Consider the following 27,037-nt stretch of genomic DNA (forward strand, 5'->3'; position numbering starts at 1 on the left):
ATGAAGCCCACGTTTCACTCACCACTGTCACATCAAGCCCCAAAAGAGCCCAGTTTGGACCCCTCTCAATATCCCTGAACGATTTCGATTGAAATGGTTGTGAGCTGAAGAGTTAGCCCCAGAGGGGTGTTGAAAATGGTTTTAAAGAGTTGTGGCTTGGGGTTTTAGTCTAGTTTGTGGAGGATGTGCTCAAATTGTCCTATGGGGCTAGCATAGATGCCATAAAAAAAAATCTTTGGGCTGGCTTGAAACTTGGGAGGAAGCACAACGGCTCGCATTTAATTTTCTTGTTGATTTGCTCCGCAAAGAAAAAATGTTTGATGTGATATGGATTGAATCAAGGTAACGAAGAACGAGGGGATCCTGTCCATGGAAACATTCTCCTATGTGATTGGGAATTATGTGCAGGCCGGTAAGGTTGAGGAGGAGACGATGATATTCGAGGTGATGGAGTAGTATGGATTCTGATAGGATGTTGTTGCACTAAATTGTCTTCTCAGTGAGTAGTGCAGGGACAATCAGGTGAAAGCGGCAACCAAATTCCTTGATAGGATGAAGGTGAGGATCACCCTGGATGCTGACACATTTGCATTTCTACTGGAGGGATGAGAGATCGTAGGATATGTGTTTAATGCTAGAATCATGTTTGGAGAAATTTTTCACTGCATCGGATGGTTGTCGAACAACATAACAGCTTATAATGCCTTCTTGAGCATTCTAGTTAATGGCTCTTGATTTGAAGAGGCATCGAGGTATCTGACCACGATGAGTAATATGAAGTGTTTGCTTGATCTAACCTTCTTCCAAAATACATTGCAAATCCGTTAATAGCATAAGAACATGAAGGATGCTTATTGACTTTGGGAGTTTATGAGGAAAAATTGTATTGTACTTGATTTTCCCACTTATAATACAATGATTGGCATGTCTTGCAGTGAAATCCCAATCCAAGTAGATTTTGTTGACCATTTGTTGGATGAGATGGGTTTTAATGACATCTTTCCTGATTTTAAGACTTACAATACCATTTTTGAAGGTCTTTATCACTGCCTGCAAGGTGGAGAGGCATCAAGAATTTTTTATGGCTATAATGATGGTGTTTATCATTGCTTGCAAGATGGTTGTAACGACGTGGAAACACATTATATAGAAGGCCATTTTCCCAAAATCGAATTGTGTTGCTATATTAATTGATTGGTTTTGTGACCCAGTAAATATATAATCGTTATTACTTTGATCACAGCTTTAACTTTATGTTTATCCCACTCGACCAATTCTTCGGATCAGATCTTTTTCCATCCCATTCTTAGTCCCGCAAAATGGAGAATGGCAAATGAATAGGCAATGCTTTGAAATTAAAAAAAAATATAGTTTATGGTATATCTCTATCAAAATATAACGTAAAATTACTTTCAAATTATGTTTAATCGTATATTTCAGCACTTTATAATATTTCGTTAATACACGTTTAAATTCCCCCATAAAATTGAGGAAATTGACTAACCGCAATAGAAATTTGACAAAATGGATTGATTGGTTTTTTCACCCAGGAAGAGCATTACAAGAAGTAAAGTATTTTATGGAGGCAATTTCTAGAGGAGTGCAATTACCTATTTAAACTACAACAAAGTTGAAGAAGGCCTTGTGTCAAGCAAGTAAGCAAGATGCATTGCACAACTTGAAAAAAATGAAAGGTATTTAAATTCAGACCAAGTAATCACTATTTAAATTTTTCAAGTCAGTCCCTTTGAGGGGGAGTTGCCTGCCTTCACTCTAAGCCAACATTTACAATGTTGGTTTCCATTTCTTGTTGTGATGATGTGGTTATTAGTGAATTTCAAAAACCTTGACAACATTGACTGACGTAGTATAGATGAAGCTCAACAATAGAATAAGTTGCTCTCAGTTTTTCCTTTGTGTTATACAATGTTTAATTCTATGTCTTAGGGAGTCATTTATCTCAATTAAAAATCATCTTGGACTTTTTTGCAATTCATTTTCTCCTTTTTCTTATTTTCCATTTTATTGATTTCAATTTGTAACTTTTGTATGTTCAACTATAGATTAGCAGGAGGTTAATTTCTTGAGGAAGATTAAAGATATTCTAGTTGTTTTATGTGTGCAAGTGTGTCTTGAAGTTGCTATTGATGGATGCAACCCCTCCTACTGTTGCTCCAACCATTGCCTTAGTGAGAGGAATGTTGGAGAAAAAATGTAGTTTGTATCTTGGTTCTATCTCTAGGTAGCCAACTTCCTACTGGAGAGGGTTTGACACACACATGTGCAAAGCACCTACAATAGTATCATAATATAGGCTATAGTCATTTCTTGGATTACACAATTTCACTGTTTGTATTCGTTTGTAGCTTTTGGGGTTGAATATCATTCCTGATATCAAAGCCATAATGATCCATTATAGGCTCTTCCTTCAACTTGTTTTCCCTAACCTATTTGTGTTGCCTTTTCTAGAGGGTTCATTCTTTTTGTGTCGATAATCCCAATATACCTTTCTATAGATGTGAAAGAATAGTTTCATCTGGAATTTGATATGGTACCACAATCTGCTTGGAATATGCTTTACAAGGAAGTCAAAAGCACACTTGGTGAACAAAGGCTCTCAGAATGAGATTCATTTTGCAAGACTAATAAAATGAAAATATAAAGGGATGTATCATTTCACATTAATTAATATTCTCCTTTATTCAATAGGAAACTTTCCTCTTGGTCTTGATTCACAATCATAAATGATTCCTTTAAGAGAGGTCAGATAAGAGTTTTAATGGCTACCTCCATCCACTCCTAGATAAAAGTTGTTAAAATTATAATCTTGGAATTGAATGCCTCTTCTTTCTCATTAGCCAATTCCACTTGAGCCTTCTTGTAGTTCTCATCTCAAGTATCACTCTTTATTGCCAATTGAAAGCTTGTTTTATAAATCAAGAGCAAGGAGTGCAATTTTCTCCTTCAAAATATTTTGTTGCTATAAATATTTATGTTGTTTGTAGTATTTATTAAATTTTTTTTGCTTTTAAATTTTGGAAAATCAATGGTACTGAATCCACTATGTGCATTGTTTAGTTTGAGGATTTAAGTGATAAAATTTATTTTACAGCCATTTGCAAATGCAGAGGGTGCTAATCAACATGCTATGATTTAACTTCTAAAAGAACATTGTGCATAATCTTTGGTAAGTTTGTTGATGCAATGCAAAAAAACTAAGTACATATTTATTTTTTACAACTTGACCGTTGATATGTGTTATGATTCTCAGTTAAGGTCTTCCACCCTCTCTCTGTTGGGTCCCTATAATACTAGTGATTACCCCATTACTATTGTAGTTATACCCCTTATTTATATTGATGTACCCATGTAGTGCCCATATTGTTACTATTGTGCCACATAGAAGCCCACTATTGTTATTGTTGTGCCCTACAATATTATTGTTATGTAGGCTTTGATTGTATTGGGACCACTTAGACTCCTATATATAGAAAGGAGGTATTTTCATTTGTAGCATCCAAGAATTGTTCATTTATGTAATGTAAAGGAGGTTGCCCCCTCGAAGAGGCTGAATTCTAAGGCGTGGATCTCTCTTTTCTATCTTTTTTTGAGCTGGTTTCATAACATTTGGTATCAGAGCCTTGGATTCTAGGGTTTCGCTGCTCCAAACAGGTCATCGTGGCATTTTCACTATAACTTTTTTTCTGTGACGTTTCAGAAGTCGCAAAAAAAACCCATTTGAGAAGAAATCGCGCTGAACCTTGGGTCCGAATTTCAGAGTTTTTCGCGCGATATTTGCGGAGATATGATCTGAGGAAGTTGGTCTTTTTGCAGACTCTTGAATTACACTCAAAACAGGTGACCTAGGGAAAATCGTCATAACTTTCTTTCTGAGCATCAGATTGAAATTTCGTAAGAAGGTACAGAAAGAGGACGGACTGTAGTTTTCTTTTATATATTTTTTATAGTCAAAGGTTGAAACAGTGACACGTGGCACGTCGTCCAAGTTCGTTCTACTGAACTAGTCTATAATCAAGTAACTGTGGGAGATTTCGCATAACTCTTCCTTGGAGAATCCAATTTGGGTCAGACTTGTGGCATTGGAAAGAGGACACAGAGGGCTACTACAGGTCACAAATTCAGAACTAGATAGTTAGAAAGTACAGAGATACATCGGAGGCAATATCGAGCTCCTACAAAGTGAAAAAAGGTGTGTAGATTTTCTTTAATTTTTGCTTAAGCTTGGTTTGAAAATTTATTTTGAAGGTATTCAAAGGGAATATTAGAGAATTATTATCGATAACTGATGCCACGAGGAAAGAAAATGCAAACACCTAGTAAGGAGCCTGGAAGCTCTAGCATGACTCATGAAGAAGAAGAAGAAATGCTATATGATATATCAAAATTACAAGAACAAGTGCAACGAGTGTCACTTGCACAAAAAGCAACAGAATCTAAAATGGATGGTTTAAGGAAAGATGTAGAAGCTAAGATGGATGGTTTAAAGAAAGGTGTAGAAGCTAAGATGGATGGCATGGAAGCTAAAATTGATGGCATGGATGATAAGATGGATAAGTTGCTACAAGAAATAGTCACTAAGGGTGAAAGAGTACCAAAGGAAACTCATGATGAGAACAAAAGAAATATTAATCATGATTCCATAGAACCTAATGTTGGATCGAAGACTCACCATGTTCCAAAAATCGATATGAGGAAGTTTGATGGCAAGGATCCCGCCACATGGATATTACAGATGGAGCAATTCTTCGATCTCAATAATGTGCAAAACACACAAAAGGTACGTATGGCAACTATATATTTGGAACCAAATCAGTTTGTATGGTATCAATGGCTTTGTTCTCGTAAACAATTTATCACTTGGGCAATTTTTACGGAAGAATTGATAGCACATTATGAGGATACAAAAAGCAACACTTTTTTTAGCCAATTGATGAATCTCAAACAAAAGGGTTCAATAATGGAGCACATTGAGGAGTTCCAAAAATTGAACATAAGGATAAAAGATATTCCAGAGGAGCATAGGATTGATGTGTTCATAGGGTCTTTAAAGGATAATATCCAACATGATGTGCGCCTTTGGGAACCTGATTCATTAGAGAAGGCATTCAGGTTAGCAAGAAAAATGGAAAGCAAAATTATGGCAACTAGGAAGCATACCATTCACAACTATAAAGATGGAAGTGTTGTTGCCCATAGTCTTCCACAACCTACAAGGTTGACACCGCAACAATTGGAAGAAAAAAGAGCAAAAGGGCTTTGTTACAATTGTGATAGCAAATACACAAAAGGTCATAAGTGTGCTGAGAAGAAATTATTCTACATAGATTGTGAAGAGGAAGAAGAAAAGGAGCAAGAAAGGTCAAAAGAAGAGGATATATTCCAGGAACAAAGCCTATATGAAGAACAAATAAATCCGACCATATCTTGTAATGCATTGGCGGGAATTACCACTCCTCAAACCATCAAGATAGAAGGACAAATCAAGAAGAAAAAGGTGATAGTGTTGATTGATTCAGGAAGCACCCACAATTTTATTCATTGTAGGGTAGCAAAAGAATTGAATTGCTTCCTATATCCAGCACCAGAGTGTCAAGTGATGATTGCAAATGGAGGAACAATAAATTGCTCTGGAAAGTGCCATAATATCAAGCTATCCATGGGAGAATATGTATTGACTAGCCCAATGCTTTCCATTCCAATGGGAGGTGCTGATGTTGTACTAGGAGTCCAATGGCTACAATCCTTGGGTACAATTTATCCGGATTTAAACAGGAACGCAATAGATTACAGAGATAACCATAAATACAGAGATACAATAACCATAAACACAGAGATGCAGCGAAAATAATGCTTCATTTCATTCATGGAAAATACTGAAATATGCTTACAACCCAAAATGGAAATAAACCAGCTAGGGCGATGGTAGCTTATCTCTGAGAAGAGATGTGCGGCTACATGCCTCTGAACTGTTCCGAACTGTATTACAATGAGGCTCGAAGGCCTATTTATTGTTGAGAAACAATGGAAAACCCTTCACATACCGAAACCTAACCCTAGAAGATGAAACGCCAAATTGTGGGCCCCGTTTGGGTAAATTGGTACATCAATTTCCCGGGGTCGTAACTTTGGCATACGATCTCCGTTTGACGCGTACGATAGCTCGTTAGAAAGATCTATCCGAGTACTACCACTTTGGGAGGCAACAATAAGGCTCGGTCGCCCCAGAATTCCAAAAAAACGTCGTTTAGGGCCTCAAAACGGCTCCGGAAGTTCAGGACCCGAAAAACTGCTAAAAATAGTAAACTGTGCTACAATTAAGGAAACTGAAAACGCTGAGAAAGACAATGGTGGGGGTCCAGGTGGACTTGGCAGGTGGCCACCAATATCCACCTGGATCATTCCTCCCCCCTTAGGAAGCAATGGTCCCCATTGCGTTGAGTTCCTCCATCTGCTGAACTTGTCCTGCAATCTCTGATGTGTCCAGTGATGGTGGGAAGCATGGCTGACGATGGTCCACATTGAACATTTGGTGCCAGTGAAGGAATGGAGGAATGATGTGCTCCAAAGCATTGTTCCCCATAGCCTTGGTACTGTTGTAAAGACCATGTCCGAGTGATCTGAGCTTCTGATGGGTTCTGGTAAGACGTTCTTTCTGTCGATGCAACCAGACTTTGTTGCCCACCTGAAACTTGTGTGGTACCCATGTGGGTGAGGAGAAGTTGTTCCTGTGTTTTGTCATGACCGTATCCTTTTGCTGCTGCTGTTGCGTGGATGAACCCTTTGTAGGGGTCATGGATGTATCAACGATCTTCCCCTTACTTTGGGAGTGAACCAGACAGATGAATTTCCTGGTCTGTGATATGAGCTTGCTGCCTTTCTTGGTAGTAATCAAAGATGTGGCGGTAGGTGGGGCTACCTCCGGTATCCTGTATAATGAATTATTCAAAGAAATAATGACAGCACGAGGCCTGGACTCATACACAGCATGTCGCCTCCACAAGTATGGTTGGCCTAATAATACATCACAAACATCCAGAGGTGTAACATCACATAATACCTCGTCGGTGAAGGGCTTGATGCTGTAGGGAAGGCGGCACTGCTGGCGAACTTTCAGATCTCGTCCTTCGTGAAGCCACCCGATACTGTACGGCTGCAGGTGCGGTGTAGTCGGTAGGCCCAACCGCTTCACGACCTCTGCTGAAACCAGGTTCTTTTGGCTACCACTGTCGACAATGAATCGCAGCGGTGAACCCTTCACCCACATCTGTGAGTGGAAAAGACGCTCCCCTTCCTCTGGATTTTCGGGCTCATCTTTCTGGATCTTGGCAGTGGCAACAATGGCGCTGGGATCTGCATCAATGATCTGCTTCCCTTTGCCATTCCCCTTGTCGAGTTCTGGCTCAGGGTCGGAACATGCATCTGATTCGGAAGCCTTCAACTCCGCCACGAGCGACTGCTTGGTCCGACACTCACTTGTGTTATGAGTGGGACTCTTGTGGAATTCACACCACTTTCCTGTGTCCTTCTTCGGCTTCGTGGTGTTGTTCTTTTCTTGCGACTTCGGCGGGTTGTCTTGGGCTGCCCCGCCTTGGCTTTGTCCTTTGGGCTTCGGATTTGCAGATCCAAAGTCTCGCTTCTTCTGTTTGAACTTTTGCTCGATTTTGACAGCGTATCGGTATGCTGTGCCGAGTGAGGAAATGTTCAAGAACACCATCTCTTCTTGGATGTATCTGTGTAGGCAGCCGCGGTATTTGAGTACCAGATGCAGCTCAGAATCTTTGATACCCAACTGTGTGCGAAGGGTATGAAAAATGTTTGTGAACTCCGGCACATCTTGGTCTCGTCCCTGCCGCAGTGTGGTCCATTTGATGTATTTGTCCTCATAGCTTCCGACAGGGTGGTACTGCTCCTTGATGGCATCCCGGAAGTCATTCCAAGTGGGTGCGGCTGAAAATAGTGAGCCTGTACTTTCATCCTTCTGCTCGCAGAAGAGCGAAAACAATCTTTTCCCGACTTGAAAATTCATGAACAGAAAAATACCCATCTAGCAGATTTAACCATTTATCTACGGCATCTGCATCTATCTGACCCTCGAATATGGGGATTTCAAAATTTACTTGTACCTTAAAGGGTGTGGCGTTTCCAGAGTAGCTGCTGGAAGCCGATGCGTCGCTTCTGGGTAGCCGCTGAAGGATCTGCGCAAAGCTATCCATCATCGCGTTCCTTTGCCGCTCGAGCGCTTCTTCGAGCAAGGTTTTGATAGGATCTCCTGCCCCCTCGTCTTTCTTCTCATCCGCCATGTGAGGCCGTCGGGATTTTCGAGGCTGGTCTTGCAAAGGTTCGACCAGTTCAAGCCCTAACTCCTTATATCCCGACCTCGTTGGGGACATGCAAAGAAAAACAGAGAAAAAGCAGACCGCTCTGATACCACTTATCCGGATTTAAACAGGAACGCAATAGATTACAGAGATAACCATAAATACAGAGATACAATAACCATAAACACAGAGATGCAGCGAAAATAATGCTTCATTTCATTCATGGAAAATACTGAAATATGCTTACAACCCGAAATGGAAATAAACCAGCTAGGGCGATGGTAGCTTATCTCTGAGAAGAGATGTGCAGCTACATGCCTCTGAACTGTTCCGAACTGTATTACAATGAGGCTCGAAGGCCTATTTATTGTTGAGAAACAATGGAAAACCCTTCACATACCGAAACCTAACCCTAGAAGATGAAACGCCAAATTGTGGGCCCCGTTTGGGTAAATTGGTACATCAATTTCCCGGGGTCGTAACTTTGGCATACGATCTCCGTTTGACGCGTACGATAGCTCGTTAGAAAGATCTATCCGAGTACTACCACTTTGGGAGGCAACAATAAGGCTCAGTCGCCCCAGAATTCCAAAAAAACGTCGTTTAGGGCCTCAAAACAGCTCCGGAAGTTCAGGACCCAAAAAACTGCTAAAAATAGTAAACTGTGCTACAATTAAGGAAACTGAAAATGCTGAGAAAGACAATGGTGGGGGTCCAGGTGGACTTGGCAGGTGGCCACCAATATCCACCTGGATCAACAATAGCTTTTAATTTTCAAGAACTTTTCATGAAATTTTCTGTGGAAGGAAAGGAAGTTGAATTAAGGGGTATTGCAGGGAAACCAGGAAAGATAATCAGCTCTAATGGTATGACAAAGCTTCTAAAAAAGGAGCAAAGGGGTGTAATTGCACAATTATGTTCGCTAGATGTTTCCACATTAGAATCATCTATTTCTCCAGATCTCCAAAAAGTCCTGGACAATCATTCCAAGGTATTTGAGACTCCCAAAGGTCTCCCACCTATGCGTGATCATGATCATGCTATTCATCTGATTCCAGGAAGTGTTCCTCCAAACATCAGGCCGTACAGATATCCCTATGTCCAAAAAAGTGAAATTGAACGTATGGTTGCAGAAATGCTAGAGGCTGGTATAATTCAACCGAGTCAAAGTTCTTTCTCTGCTCCAGTAGTATTGGTGCACAAGAAGGATGGATCATGGCGCATGTGTCCGGATTATAGGGAGCTCAACAAGCTCACTATTAAAGATAAGTTCCCCATTCCTGTCATTGATGAATTACTGGATGAATTGCATGGATCAATTTACTTCACCAAGTTGGATCTTCGTTCAGGATATCATCAAATCAGAATGAAGATTGAAGACATTCCGAAAACGGCATTTAGAACTCATGAGGGTCATTATGAATTTTTGGTCATGCCTTTTGGCCTTACCAATGCACCTTCAACATTTCAAGGTTTGATGAATTCAATTTTCAAACCATTCCTTAGAAAATTTGTGTTAGTATTTTTTGATGATATACTTATCTACAGCAAGTCTTGGAAGGATCATGTTGAACATGTTGACAGGGTGCTACAACTATTGGAAGAGAAACAATTATATGCCAAAAGATCCAAATGTTTCTTTGGAGTCCAGGAGGTGGAATATTTGGGTCATATTGTATCTCATGAAGGAGTTAAGGTAGACCCTACCAAAATTAAAGCCATTAAGGAATGGAAAATCCCCACATCCATAAAGCATTTGCGCGGATTTCTTGGGTTGACAGGGTATTATCGCAAGTTTGTTAAGAATTATGGGAGAATAGCAGCACCTCTAACGACATTATTGAAGAAAGATGCATTTTCATGGACTCCGGAAGCAACAAAGGCCTTTGAACATCTTAAAGAGGCAATGTGCCAAGCACCGGTCTTAGCTACACCGGACTTCACAAAAACCTTTATTGTGGAATGTGATGCTTCAGGAAATGGAATTGGTGCTGTTCTAATGCAAGATGAAAGACCCATTGCCTTTGAAAGTCGTCCAATCAAAGGAAAGTTTCTAAGAAAAGCTATTTATGAGAAGGAAATGTTGGCAATACTCCATGCACTTAAGAAATGGCGACCCTACCTAATGGGAAGACACTTCAAGGTAAAAACAGATCATGATAGCCTTAAATACTTTTTAGAACAAAGATTATCCTCTGAAGAGCAACAAAAGTGGGTCACAAAGATGTTGGGTTATGACTTTGAAATCATCTACAAAAAGGGGAAGCAAAATGTGGTGGCAGATGCACTCTCAAGGAAGGATGAGGATGTGGAAGCATTGTTGTGCGCTATTTCTATCATCCAACCAGATTGGATAAATGAAGCAAGGGAGGAATGGAAGAATGACGAAGAAGTATGGGCACTTATTCGAAAGCTACAACAAGATTCCAGTACGTCTGATACATTTAGCTGGAAAAATGATTCGTTATGGTACAAAGATCGCTTATACCTCTGTAAGAATTCCCAGCTAAAACAAAAGATTCTTATGGAATTGCACACTTCTCCCTTAGGAGGGCACTCAGGATTTTTAAAAACTTACCACAGGGTGAAGAAGGAATTTTTTTGGGATGGCCTTAAATCAGATATTCATAAGTTTGTGGCAGAATGTTTGGTTTGCCAGCAAAATAAAGTTGAAACAATTAAGACACCGGGTCTATTACAACCTTTATCCATTCCAAGCCAACGTTGGGAGGAGGTATCAATGGATTTTATCACAGGTTTACCCAAGTCTGAGGGAAAGAGTGTCATCATGGTGGTAGTTGACAGACTTACCAAGTATGCACACTTTTGTGCATTATCACATCCATTTAAAGCCAGTACAGTTTCTACTGCATTTATGGAAACAATTCAAAAGCTACATGGAAACCCAAAGATTATTGTAAGTGACAGAGATCCCATTTTCACTGGAAATTTTTGGACAGAATTATTTTCTTGTCTTGGTACTCAGTTAGCTCATAGCTCATCTTATCATCCTCAATCTGATGGGCAAACTGAGATAGTAAACAAATGTTTGGAAGGATACCTTCGTTGCTTTGTATCTGATAAACAGACACAATGGGTCAAATGGTTGCCTCTGGCTGAATGGTGGTATAACACTTCCTTTCATACAGCAACAAAAATGACCCCATTTATGGCACTTTATGGGTATCAACCACCATCCATCACATCATATTTAAGAGAAAATTCTAAGGTTCAGGTAGTGGAACATCACATCGAACATCAACAACAAGTCCTCCAACTCTTAAAGGATAACCTTGTGTTGGCACAGAATATAATGAAACAACAGGCAGATCAGCATCGCAGTGAAAGAAGTTTTGATGTAGGTGATTGGGTATTCCTACGGCTACAACCATATAAGCAAATGTCCCTCAAGCAAGCCAAGAAGGATAATAAATTATCACCAAAGTATTATGGTCCGTACAAGGTGTTGCAAAAGATTGGTACTATGGCATACAAATTGGAGCTTCCTTCAGCTTCTCGATTGCACCCAGTTTTCCATGTTTCATGCTTAAAGAAGGTTATAGGCGACAAGCTCCCAGTTCAAACAATATTGCCAGAACTTGACGAAGAAGGAAAAATTATATTGGAACCGGAAGCAGTTATAGAAACAAGAACTCGACAGCTACGAAATCGATCAATTTCAGAGTACCTTATCAAGTGGAAGAACTTATCCGCTGAAGATTCCACATGGGAGGACGAGAATTTTATGCAGAAGTATCCTGAACTACTCAAGCGTTGAGGACAACACTTTTTTGAAGGAGAGGGGCATGTTGGGTCCCTATAATACTAGTGATTACCCCATTACTATTGTAGTTATACCCCTTATTTATATTGATGTACCCATGTAGTGCCCATATTGTTACTATTGTGCCACATAGAAGCCCACTATTGTTATTGTTGTGCCCTACAATATTATTGTTATGTAGGCTTTGATTGTATTGGGACCACTTAGACTCCTATATATAGAAAGGAGGTATTTTCATTTGTAGCATCCAAGAATTGTTCATTTATGTAATGTAAAGGAGGTTGCCCCCTCGAAGAGGCTGAATTCTAAGGCGTGGATCTCTCTTTTCTATCTTTTTTTGAGCTGGTTTCATAACACTCTCTTTCTCTTTTTTGTTTACCATCGACATAAATTTATTCTATTTGACATCTAAAGGAAAAATTTCCCAAGATTAGTTTGAAATTGTGAAAGGAGTGTATCATTAGAGGATTAATCCTATATTCATAGATCCAACCAACATGAAATATTTTTGGGAGGCTTTGATCCTTGCCTTAATATCAATATTTGAAACTGATCCAGTAACAAACTACGACATAAATTATGATGGGACACCTTTGTAAAACATAGAAATATATTTGTTGAATATTGGATATATGTGCTTTAGCCATTTCATTATTATTTTATCTTGTTATGAAATTAAACATTGATTCCTAAGAAATTAATACTATAACCATCTAAGGTGTCTTTCATTTCAATTTTTAGAATTCACGTATTTCCTTGCACACTATCTCATCCCAATTTACTGGAAAATGGTCACTGACTAAAAAATGGTAGCTTATATGCACATTCTTCATGATTAATAGTGATAAAAGTACTTATGTAACTTTTTTGTGACACAGATTACACTTTAACTTTGCTAACATTATATATTGTAAATTTGACAAGTTGAGCTTCAATATCTGCATGATTATGTAGGGGTCGGTACAAGCATTGGACTAACACCATCTCTAATAACACATTCCCTAGGAGTGATTGGAAACGATAATCTTTCTATAGGGGGTGAATTTGTCTTTTTACATTGCATTGGAAACTTCTTGAAATATGATGCAGGCTTGAGTATTTCAAATCTTTATTTTGTTTCTTCTTTGACCTTGTAAGACTTGGTCCTTGCCATTATTGTAAACTGGAATAGTGAATTTTAGTGGGTTTTTTTGTACAATATAGGGGAAATTGCAAACTTTTTTATGAAGCACTGCATAGAAAGTTTTATGGTTCATACTTAAAGTGACCCATGCTTTGTAGAGTTGGTAAGGGTAATACCTTGAAGGCATCTTACTTGCACACTCTGAGTCCTCTAACAAAGGCTGTTGTTGTACTAGATATATGACATAGCTTTCTAAGGAACGATAATGTGTTCAGCATAGGCACTCAACATGCTTTGGACCCACTAACAATAGTTAAGGGGTGCCTCAATTATTATGGAAGGGAAGCTGCACTACTTCAGCATGAGTGGAGGCCTAAAAGTTTTGTTACTCTTTCTGGTGAGGTGGACACCAAAGCCCTTCACAACCATGCGAAGGTGGGGTTATCTCTAGTTTTGAAGCCTTGAAGGATCTGTCATGGATATGCACTATTTGGTACAAATTTAAGCGAAGGTCTGTGCCAAATTTTGATTGGAATTTTTTAGTTTTTCCTTTCAGAATAATTATTTCAGTGCATGCATTTTTTGTTGAGGCACAAAGAAGCTCAACACATTGACTTAATTAGAAATGTAGTTTTGTGAAGTCAGATGTTGTAAATTTTTTAAGGCATATGCTCTTAAAAATGGGTGTTGCCAAACATGGTTGGTTAGAGTTTCAATCTGGTTGAAAAGTTGTGAAACATTTTTGGATTTAGGTAATGGTAAGATTATTAAGTGGGCTCTTTATTATTTGATATGGGTGGGTTTTGGTTCAGGCCCTTCATTTCATATTGTTTCAACATTTGGATGAGGGCTTAGACCTTCCCATTTTGAATGAATTAACAATTCGAGGGTGCGTTGGCTTGCCCAAATTTTCCCTAGACATCAATTCAGTGCCTGTGTTTTCTATTGAGGCAAAAAGCAACTCAATGCCTTGACTCAATTAGAAATGTATTTTTGTGAAGACAGATGTTGTAAATTTTTTAAGGCATATCCTCTTGAAAATGGGTGTTTCCAAACATGGTTGATTGGAGCTTCAATCTGGTTGAAAACTTGTGAAATAGTTGTGGTCTTAGGTATGGTAAGATTAGTAACTAAGATCTTCAGAATTTGATATGGGTGTGGTTTTGTTCACGCTCTTCATTTTATATTGTTTCAACATTTGGATGAGGGCTTATACCTTCCCATTTTGATTTAATTAATAATTTGAGGGTGTGTTGGCCTACCCAAATTTTCCCTAGACATTAGTTAGCATTAGTGCTCGCCCTTCAACTGATCCAATCTTGAAGTGCATAGCTCCCATATGCAATTAGGAGGCCCAAAAATCATGGAAACAAATGGTGTTGTTGACCTAACTGTATATGATGATTTTGAAGGTGTCTTGGCCATCTTGAAGTGGATTATCTATATTACTCCTTATATAGGAGGACCTCTTCCTATCGTGAAGCCTCTATATCCTCCAGATAGACTAGTTGAATTCGCTCCAAAGGATTCATGTGATCCTTGCGCAGTCATTCATAGTGTAGAAGATAGTGGTAGGTGGCTTGGTGGAATCTTGAGAAATAGTGCTTCAAAAAACATTAGAAGTGTGGACAAAAACAATGGTTACTAGACGAGTGAATCTTAAGGGCATCCCCATGGCCATTATTTTTTTTGAGACCCAAACAATGATGTGGGTGATTCTTGTAGACCCTGGTAACCTTGATTCTATAGAGAGAGTAGTACCTCAAGTAGTCCAGGTTCGATATCTAGATTTAGCATGTAAAACAACACACAACCTGTTAGATTTAAAAAAGAAGAGCTTCCTTTGTTTATCTTGGTGAACTAGAGAGGTTTGCTATTGGTCAAAGGGATCCTTTTGAAGGAATTCTTCAAGTTGGATCTACCATTGTGGAGAATCTCTGCACATACAAGCAACCTATGTTTGTTTACATACCAAAAATGGGGGAACTATGGGGAGGAGCATGGGTGGTAGTTGATAGAAATATTCTTAATTTAGATGAAGTTGAAATGTATGTAGAAACAATACCAAAAGGTGGTGTACTAGAACCAGAGGGAATGATTGACATCAAATTATGTACAAAATATCTTCTTGAATGCATGCATAGGCTTGAACCGAATCTCATTTCATTTATGATTAAGTTATAGGAAGCTAAGGATGATCAAATTATGTTCAAAATATCTGCTTGAATGCATGCATAGGCTTGACCCAAATATAATTTCACTTATGATTAAGTTATAGGAAGCCAAGGATAATCATCTAAGGGATGATGTAATATGACAACAAATTAAATCTTTGGAAAAACAAAATCTTCCTTTTTATAATCAGATTTCCATCGGATTCATGGAGTTGCATGAAACATCCTTCTCCAAATGTTCTTAATACTAGCATAAATCCATCTTTACTCTGGATTTACCAAGCGCCAAAAGGGATCAAATATTTTTTCACTCTATGCTAGTTTGCATATCAGGATATTTGATCCCTGGGTGCTTAGTAGATCCAGAGTAAAGATGGATCTATGCTAGTTTAATTTCTCCTTTAAATAGGCTACATTCCACGTGAATACTATGGGTCAATACCATTTATTCTCAATACCATGGGTCCATACCATGTGCCATTTTTATTTTTATTAATATTAATATTAGGGTTAATAATGTTTTTTGCATGGTATTAATAACAATTTGGCCCATAGGCTTCACCTAAATAAAACCTCTTTTTTAAGTGTTCGTAAATATAAAATGAATTATGGGGTAAATATACCATACCTCTAGTTTATTTATATTTTTATTAATTTACCATACCTCTTTAATAAATATGGTACTTGGCCTATGGTATTAAAATGGTATTTGGCCCATAGGATTGACCTAAATAAAACCTGTTTTTTGAGTCTTTGTAAATATAAAGAGGTTTATGGACTAAATATAAAAAGAGGTTTTATTTATTTACCATACCTCTAATTTACTTATATTTTTATTTATTTACCATACCTCTAATTTACTTATATTTTTATTTATTTACCATACCTTTGGAGTAAGTATAAAAACAGGTTTTATTTATTTACCATACCTCCACTTAATTTATATTTTTATTTATTTACCATATCTATTTTTTGAGTGTTCATAAACCTCTTTATATTACAAATTTATATTGTGTTTATATATAATAATAATTAGATTGATTTCTAAATAGGGCCGACATTATATTAAAAATTACATGTTAAATTTTTACATTTACATTCACATTTACATGTTTATGTGAGATCTACTTCCATATTGGGTTGTAGAGCGCGTCTCGACCCAACCATACTCGGTTGTAGAGCACAATAACTCTTGTGGACTTTAATGGTATGACAAAGGTTCCAGTGAGTGATCAACCTTGTGATACTGAAGCCCAAATTAGAGTAATGATTTTGTCATACATCAAGCATGAAACATGCATAATTCTAGCAGTTTCTCTTGCATATGCAGATTTGTCAAATTATCGAGAATTGTTGATCCTGATGGTAAGTACATGTGTAGGGTGTTTGAGATGGAAAATGGGATTGAGTTTAGATGTTTGCATTTTTACATCTATTCTTTAATGGATGTTTTAGATGTTTCTTGGCAAAAATATCCATTATTATATGTTTAGTAAATTGGGATACAAATATTCATGGCAGATCACCAAACTATAGGTGTGTTTACAAAGGTAAAATTGTTACAAAAAATAGCTAACAATATTATAGTATTGTAATTATTTTGTATGGAGTTGTGAAACTGATGCGATTTTAATGTATTTTTCCACTTAGATATTATGGACTGAGGAAATGATGCAACTAATTTCAATTTTGGAAATGTAATCCCCCTATGCCTGGATTATATTGGAGATGATGATCACAGTAAAGTGGCATGTCTAATAAGTGTCAAGCATCTCATTTTCTTTTACAGAAAATAACTTTTGTAATTTTTAGGCTTGCACTCATACATAATATTCTTTGCAAGTTTTGTATAAAGACACTATTAACCCGTGCAATGAATTATCTACAACTTGAACTCTCTCCTCTTTATTTTTGTCTAGACAATAGTCATTTAATTATTCTAGCTTTATTCCCTTTTCATTTGTCACATATGACATTCCTTTTTCCCATAAACTCATATGAGGTTGGGCATCACAAGAACCTAACTTGCAAAAAGTGCACCATTGGCTCAAATATAAACACAAATTGGAAGGCTAGTATAATAGGTAATGAATGTGCATAATTTAACCAACATGACTTAAGATGAGGAAGTGATTTGTTTGTTATTGATTAACTTGGTGAAAAATGATTTAATATGGATGAATAGTATGAGTGAAAAGGTATATCAAAGCATTTAAGACATGATCAATAAAATTACTAGTCTTCTAAAAACCCTAAACGTTTTGTCTGTGTCATTAAAATTGACATGAAAATGGTTACTGAATTTTGTAGTGTGGCAGAGAATTGAGAGGGAAAATCATGAAATTTTCAAGAATTACTACATATGGTTGAAAGCAAAAGAGAATATATTGTTATTCAACCATTTTCTTGAAAAACAACACCACCTCATAGTGATGGAAAGGGAACTAGGTAACCCCCTATCTCTAATTATTTACAAAGTAGAGGCACCAAAACTTGAGCTTAATAAGTACTTAGCCATCCTTAATTATGTTCAATTTTTGCAATGCAATTGATGCGTGCAACTAGGATTTTGCATGGAACTAGCTTTTCATAATTGTTTAGCTGATGCATTCAGTGTATTTTTTACAAACTTTAAGTCATATAGAAACTAATGTGTTGAGAATCTTATTGAAAGAGTGCACTCATACTCACCAAATAATCAACAAACACAACTTCAAACAAGCAAGAAACATTATGTTGTCTCTATTGGGCTCTCTACTTAACTTACACACCAGATCACACATTTTTCACTTTACAATTTTGGAAAGTAAGATTTCAAAGCTAGCTTACATTATCTTTCATATTATGTACATGTTTGTGTGATCCAATGCTTTTTATGCCCTGCGTTTGAAGTAACCAATTGAAAACTTGCCCAATTGTTTACATGAGTCAGTTTGAAAGGGTCATGGAAGTTCTTGTGTTCATGCAACCATCCTCATTGGATGTATCGTCCATGAGAAACATGAGTTTTAATCAAGGTTTTGAAGCACCTAGTATTGAAGTTTTCTCCGCTATCCCACCAATGCCACTAGATGCACAATTCACTACCTATAATGGAGGTGGTTTGGATGGGAATGGATTTTTACAAATGGGAAGTTTACAAGGGTTTCTAGGATCTATTAAGCAGTTTATCATGACAAGGATGACAACAGAGTTGAATACAAAGTTTCCAAATAACCAAGGTATGTATCTTTTCTAAATATTTGAATTTCTTTGGAAGTTAAAATTTGGTTTATGTGGATATTTAGGTGATGATTTTTATAGACAAAACTAACTAGGTTGAGGTATTAATTTCCCTTCCACAAAGTTTTTCTAGTCATGCATTTTTTTCATCAAGTATGGAAACTTTTATGAGTCCACCCTTATAAAATATATGCAAGTCTTCATGGCATTTCAGATATGTATCATTTATTATTTTCTTGAATTATTGCAAGAGAATTTAATAATTTATGTTTGGGAAATCTACGAATTATATAATACTCCCTGCAGGTGAGGACATAATTGTGGAAGCTATGACAAAAATAGTATATAACTCATACCGAGACAAGGTATAATGACTTGAAATTTGGTTTCCTTATGTAGAGATGAAATAAAAAGGGATAAAGTTTGTAGAGATAAAGGTATGAGACAAAATAGGGAAAGTTGGGAGCTTATAAATTTGTCAGCTTCCATGAGCAGTTTTAACTGTTAATCATTAAGTTTCCATTGTCAGAACTAGTAGTGTCTTTCAAAACCATCCAACTTTCCCAACACAATGACATATTTGTTTACGTAGGGTCTATATGATTACATGCTCATGCACCATCCAAAATAATGAACAAAGAACCATGCACTATAATTTGTGAAAAAATGGCAGGAAAAGAACCCCCAAATTCCATATGTAATTAATGGAAGCACCATAATTTTTCACTATAGGATCAATAAGAGTATTCATTGGCTTCAATTCCTAGAGAGAAATAAGTGTCTTCATAAGGTTGGGGATATGCATAAAGATAATTATGCTTTTAAGGTTACTTTTTGAAAATTATCAAATTTCATTGTTTCTCGTTTGAGGAAGATCATCTTAAAATCCTTGTTATGCCTTATTTTGTACAAAGTCATTATTTATCTATAACTATAAGAGAACCCTTGCAATGTTACATTAAAAATTCATGGTTCAATATATATCTGTATATATATCTATATATATATATATATATATATATATATATATATATATATATTTCTAATTGTGGGATTATCCCTGTATCCATTATATCCATCTTGAAACGACTATATCCATGCAGTAAGTTGAATCTTTGTGGTGGTAATTTTAGGCCTGTGCATCTCTTATGATGAGACTGATCAATAGGTATATTATATGGGTCACAATACCATCCTCGATCTTATTAAATTATCTTTTTCTCACATTTATCTACAAACTTTGTTATATTATGCTTAGTGTGCGGAGTAAATTATGTGTTTCTATGTCATGTGCCCTAATGTGTGTTAAATGTAGTAATTAGAGCAATTTTGAGTTAATTTGAGTGTAGGAACTCGGTGTAGATAGCAAGAGAGAATCTAGGAGGTTGTACACCTCCTTAAATCGTACAATCATTCAAAGATCCCCACTCTATATCTCATCAACGTGGTGTCATTGGTAGCCAAGTAGGCCGAGTTCATTAGCAGTTGAGCCAGTGTAAGTCAAGGTAGAGCAAGATTCACCTATTCTTGAGTTAGGGAGACAAATATCCATATTTTCCAAGGATTTTTTGGTAGCTACCCTTTTGTATAAATAAAAAGGCTAAGAGACTCATCAGAATTTGAAGTTTTATTGTAGTTAAGAGGCCATTGAGATGAAGAACTTGTGATTGTTATTTTGATGATGTATTTGGCATTTCTGGAATGATAATAAGAAGCTTTGTTTTAATCCATCACTAAGTTAAATTAGAGGGTTGAATCTCTTAGGTTAGGGCCCGACCCTAGCAGTAGAGGTCCTCTCATGTATATATATTTCTCTTAGCCTAGAATGTTGATTAGTTGTTGCTTATTCATATTTTTGTTAGCATTGAATGTTGATTAGTTGTTGCAATTCAATCGAGTTTATTCATGCTTCTTTTAGCTTAGAAGGTTAATTAGTTGTTGTAGTTCAGTAGAGTAAAATCCATAAAAAATTATGTGATTGTGACCCATATCTCATCTCCCTCATGGGAGCATGATTAGATTTCTTGTTCATTGCATAGATAAAGTTCCTATCATTAGTTAGATAGTTTATTTATGATTTCTTAGAAATGTTTACATTTGGTATTTTTCTTCTTATGTGATTGTTGTATCTTAGAAGGTATTTCATGACATAGATCAAGTTCATTAGCATGAGTTAGATATTTTTCCAAATTCAATTCATCTTTTCCACATTTAACTGTAATATTTTGCAAATGAAAAGAAGAAAAGGTGCATATGTTGTTTCATATTTGTTGGATCTGCAGGCGCGAAACCATTTCATCAACTCAGTCTACCTCGTTTCCATCCTTTCTTGATGCATGCCAACCCATCTTCTTGATCTCTATTTTTCGGTCACCGTGAGCAGCCATCTTAGCCCAAATCTGGCCTTCTTGAAGTGTTGAGCTTGGCTAGGGTTGTTGATCACCTTCCCTACATTTCCCATAACTTTTATCTAGATTTCCATCACTTCATCCAATAATTTTCACCCTCCAAACTCTCTCGACCAACTTCCTGTAGAATTTCAGGACATCTTGTAGCAGTACAAGAATCCTGTAGAAACATCTTGTAACACACCTATAACAACTTGTTTTGACCCTGTTTTAAACTGCAATTATAACATAGATTAATTTAGGATTAGTTTGACCCCTCACTTTGGACTCCATGACCAAAAGTACCACCTAGGCCATTCCCTTCATTCTTTTTCCTTTCTTGCAAGATAAAATAACATTAGTTCTTGAGTTGTGAATTGGTAGGATAATATTATGTTTCCCAGAAAACCTAATAGTTAGATGATTGATTTCCAGCTAGAGTAGTTTACTTCCTACAGTTAGCATATTTCTTGTGTTCTTTCACAACATCCACAAGTTGAAAACATTTGCAAGTTTGAGTTGAAAAGAATTTACTTTCTTTGCACTAGGACTAACTTTTACATTTTGTTTGCAATAGTTAATCTCCTTTCATTTCAATAAAGGAATGGTCTTGGAACCCTAATGATCAAGTGACCTAGCTGAGGGTGGCATGAGTAGAATGCATCTACTATGTATATAGTACTGCCACCTCAAAGTTTGTACGAAACCCCAGGTTGATAAGTAAAGTTGAAGAGCCTTTGGAAATTGCAACACTCTTGGTGCAATACCAGGGCTCACCATGTTGCACCAAATTATCAACCTCGAGTTACTTTTGTGGTGTTTCAAAAACGTCACCATACCAGACTCTTTGCAAATAAGCATCCAAATCGAAATGATACAGACAATATTAGAAACATATTGCCAGATAAGAAGATAATTGTTACGGAATACACAACTATCAGCTATCACATACTTATTATGATAGTCCTCTATTATCATCATTCTATTACAAGCTTCCTTTTATTTTATAGAAGAGTTAATTATTATGGTCCTTTTTTATGATATCTTACACATCGTAGTTGACTTCAAAATTGTCCATCCAACATAATTTGACTTTTACCTCTTGCGCGATGTTAATACCCACGTACCATTGATATTACATTTTCCTTTTGGTTGGATAATAGGTTTATATATTTTGAGGGTAAGATGTTATTATGTTTTTGTTGATGGCGTTGAACCCGCTAAAATTCAGGGGATCTCCTCGGTATGAAGTCCCAACTAGACTTCACACCGTTTGGTGTAGGAGTCCCATCTAGTACGATGGCATGGTTGCCATTATCTTAAAGATAAGCCTTAGCTCTTTCTTCTCAGCACATGAGAATGGTATACTTAGTCTTCGAACAACAAGGTTCGTGTGCTAGGTGAGTGCTTAGTGTCACTTGTGTCAAGGTTCTTTCACTACAGAGGGAGAGGGTGAGAGTGAGTCTCAAGTCAAAAGGGAATAGTCCCAAATCTGTTAGAGACATACAACACGGCTGGACATGCAAAGCTTCCAGCGGAGTAGTCCACACGGATTCAGCTGTCATAAACACAAAGAGAACAAGTATCACGTACAACACCTAGTGGAATAATCCACACGAGTGTGGCGATTGTTATAACAAGTTTATGATTATGAATATATCAAGTGTTCGGTGGAATAGTCCACATGGGAGAGACATCGTTAATCAATTGATACAACACATTTCCGACAACATATGTACTAAAAAACCAAAACAGTTCAATTGTCTTAATACAGGTTAAATCAACATGCATTACAAGCGTCCAAAGAATAGTCTTACAAATGAATACAATACATGTGTGAAAACGTGTTGGATGTTAATAGACCTCTAAATTAAGAAAAATTTCCAAGACACATCCGTACACCATTACATCACTAACCCTGATAGCAGGGCGTTGGAGCCACTGCTCGCTCCTCAAAGAAAAGACTACAAACTCTCAAGGTTATGTGGGAGGAGCCAAGGTGAAAACATCCTTTGCATGTATAAATGAGGAGTATATATAGCCAAGGGTGAAACTGAGCCTTGTAAATGTTTGGCTTCCCTCGTGACTATTAAAATTACATGACTCTTTGATTTCATCTATGGGTCTCTTGGACTTGCATGTTACATTACATTGAGTACACAGTTATGACCCAAAATAGTGATGTGGCCAAGGAAACTCATGACATAACTCGACATAACACTGTTGGTATGCACATGTTGATTGTGTTGCTCATGTCGAGACGTTGTGTTGTTGAGTGGTGAGAGTTCCCATGGTGTACCATAGCTTCACCTCCATATGGCACAGTGCGCAAAGTCTTCAATGGTCTTGGTTTTCGCTTGATAGTTCATGCATGCACATGTGTCTCCTTCGCTTGCTACTTAGTATGATTCGTGTGTTCATCCAACTGTGAGCAAGTTTTCTAGTATGCACTCCTTGTTCATTGTTGGGATAGGGTCCCTAGGGTCAAGTTGAGACAAATTTTGGTAAGCATGTAAAGTCTCCATGAAATCTGGAAGTGAAGCGCAAAGCTAGTATGAGTCAAAGGGGATTTAGTCCCTTAGGTGGGTAAGTGATAGAGAGTTTTGAGACCCACCCATGGTTCGTGAACCATGGCATTTTAATAAAAATGCTATATATAGATGAGTCATAGAGAGTCTAAAGAAAAAGAATGAATATTGAAGTTCATTGTTTTCGGGAAGTAAGATAAGGCCGGAAAGGTCTATTTCCTGTACTTAGGTGAAAGGGGAAGGATCCTGTAGCTGAGTGCACAGAGACCTTTGTAAGTCCATAAGCTGAGTGTGCGGGCTCCTGCAGTTAAGTGAGCAGAGAAAAGAAGTCTGTACTTGAATGATTATACTCAATAAAGACGGTTTTGAGCCAATTTGGATGCATTTGTGTATTATTTCTTACTTCTCCAAGTTTATTTATCTTCACTCTGAGTTATGATTTACATGAATTAATGCTTATTGGCTATGCGAAAATAATAGATCTGTAATATTTATGCATGTTATGAATGAATATAAACCTTCACGAAGATCTAGAAGTTGTTTAGGTGCATTTATAGTGATTTTTTGTTCAGAAAGATTAAAGGTGTGTGAAGGTATATCTAAGCCATAAGGGTCGCAGGAACCTATCACACATGCCTTTAGATGTAGAAACCTAATTCTATCATCCCCTAATACTGCTTCGAGTGAGACTGTAGCCTGTGCTATGTAGGTTGTTTCTGAAAGGGCCAGTAGTTAGGGTTTTTTTGGTTTGCGCAGATAAAGCCAAACCTGGGTCAAGCCCCATCAAGCCAACAAATGGTTCCATTACCGAGACTAGGATCTGTCTAAGGAATGCGTGATCTCGAATAATTCGAAGTTGCATGCATTTTCAACTCAGGAAAATAGAAACCCATGGTTATCTAAGGAACAATGGATGAATAGATACCTATACACAAATGAGATTGAAGCCTTGTTCTATTTATTTCCTTGTGAACTACATGAGTGGTTGTCTATATTAGCAGATAGTCATGGTACATGGAGGCTTGACAGTCCTATTGTGTGGATCCCAGAGCTGGTGAAGCACTTGGAAGCTTCATAAAATAACATCGTCCGAGTCGTGGATCACTATATTGATTGTATCTTGGGAGGATTCATTACTGAGCTCGCGATCGATATAACCATCAGCTATAGTGAAGCAGAGCGCGGGTTCTTCAAGGGACCAAGAGGTAAGTACTTAAAATCTATGAAAAATTGGATTAATATGTTGTTGTGTGAGAAAGGGTTATTCCATTACATACATGTTTGGGACTACACGAAGTAGAAAACCCTTTAGAAGGAATGAAGAATCAGGATTTGAATACATTCCGTTGTTAGGATCTTCTGATAGCGACGATGACGGAACTATTATGAGAACACAACGAAGCGTGCTGCAGATAGTAAGCCAGGGTGTCTAAGGGATACCCCATCCATCCACTCCACCACCACCTCCACCTCCACCACATACACCTACACCTCCACCTCCGCATCAACCCTTCAACATGGAAAACACGATAAAGATGTCAATCTTTAAATGGGTAGGAAGCGAAGACCCCGAACAATTCTGGTTCGTCGCAGATGCTGTGTGGAAGGAACAACATATTACTTCCGATAATATGAAGAAAGAGGAGCTGGTAACAACACTACAGGATAGGGCATTGACATGATATATGAAGTTCTGTACATTCAACTCGGTGTGACGATGGCGAAGACTCAGTAGGCACTGGACAATGAGTTTAAGAAGCCTAAGTCTCAGGCACTGTTTGTAACAGAGTTTAAGGAAATACAACAAAGGATAAATGAGTCTGCGTGGGACTTCAATCAGATGTTAAAATGACTGATCTCAAAAGCTAATATGAAGATCACAGATGACCAACACCAAGACTGGTACGTCGCTTTGCTATTACCTCATCTGAGATTGCCATTATCACAGCAGAAGATAGGAACACAAGCAGAGGCTATGGAGATCAAAATGAGGTTGGAATATTCACCAGCGTAGGATACGAATGTGGGAGTACAAGAGATTCAATCACATCTAGCAAGCCTGCACATGGAATTGCAGAGCTTGAATACAGGGAAGGAAGCTCAATCTTAGGTGTGTGCAGAAGTCCAGTGCATAAAATGTAAAGACAAGGGACATGATAAGGATCAGAACCTTGTTTATGAAAATTGCCTTATTCGAGGAGGTCTTGCTCCTTTGAAGCCTAAGAACATTGCGGAATCGCTCACAAGAGTACATTTATGGTGCACTATCTTCCAGATAGTTGGGAAACATCAGACTCACCATTCTCACCTCTTGCAAAAGTTTGTGTAGACCTCGCAATAGTTGTTTTTTACCTTCTGTAAATCAGTTGGTCATGATGAGTGAAACTACCGAAACTACGAATTAATAATGGAGCAAACCCCTACATATCAAATGAAGGAAGAAAATCATCCCCAAGATCAGGGAAAAAGAGAAACACGCGAAGGATTCCAGGGTCATGGAAGAGGAAGAGGAGGAGGGGTTGGATGAGGTCATGGAGAAGTTATTTGCTACAACTATGGAGAAGCGGGTAATTTTGCATGTGACTGTCCGAACCCAACACATCCATCCTGTCAGTGTTGTAGATAGTTTGACCATGTGATAGAGGATTGTCCGGTGCTGATATCCAAAATGCGGGACAAAAAGACGCAATAACCCACGCAAAACATACAGATGATGAGGGCAGAGCCTCGTGAAGGGGACCATAGCATCAATATAGTGGCACGAAGTGGTATTTCCATGGGAGAAGATAAAGGAAAGAAGCCAGAAACCAAAGGTTGGGTTTGCAAGGATGTCGAATTTGATCTCAACAAGGCTAAAGAAACTTTTATGGAGGCCAAGAAGAACTTCGTTGAGGCTTCTACATCAAGAAGGTAGGAGAAACTGGTTGGAAACAATGAAGCACGGGACATGGATCCATCACTATTACCTACTTTTATGAAAACATGTATGAAGTTGTTGCAAGATCAGAAGGTAGTGGAAAGGCTCTAGGAGCTAATTAACAATTGCATGAGTAAAATCAAGACTTCGCTTGAATAGCGTGCTATGAGGAGATTGGGTAAGAATAAGAAGCGACAGGGCGTGAAATGAGGTTAACCGCGCAAATTGGAGAATATGAAATGGATCAAGTCATCCTGGATCTGGGATATGATGCAAATGTGCTGCCTAAGCAGACATGGGAAAGGATGGGGAGACTTGCACTACAATGGTATCCTATATAGCTACGCATGGCCAATCAACAAAAAATCATTCCTATGGGGCGCTTGTACAGGGTAACAATAGACATTGAGGTTGCGAGCGCTCTGGCTAACCTTGAAGTAATTGAAATAGTGGATGGCAACAACCCTTACCCTGCACTATTAAGAATTGATTGGGCCTTCGACATGGATGTTGTAATTAACTTGAAGATGCAAAGGATAACATTTGAGACGAAGGCATTGCGA

The 27,037-nt window shown here is 37.7% G+C and overlaps 1 pseudogene; it reads left to right on the top strand.

The window, feature by feature from the left end:
* Positions 1–25,699, top strand: LOC149252017 (putative pentatricopeptide repeat-containing protein At1g26500; annotated as a pseudogene).
* The last annotated feature ends 1,338 nt before the right edge of the window (positions 25,700–27,037 follow it).

This window comes from Pinus tabuliformis, chromosome 7 (genome assembly GCF_031772625.1).
Source record: "Pinus tabuliformis cultivar Carrire ecotype Pingquan chromosome 7, CPIR1, whole genome shotgun sequence".
Lineage (NCBI taxonomy): Eukaryota > Viridiplantae > Streptophyta > Pinopsida > Pinales > Pinaceae > Pinus > Pinus tabuliformis.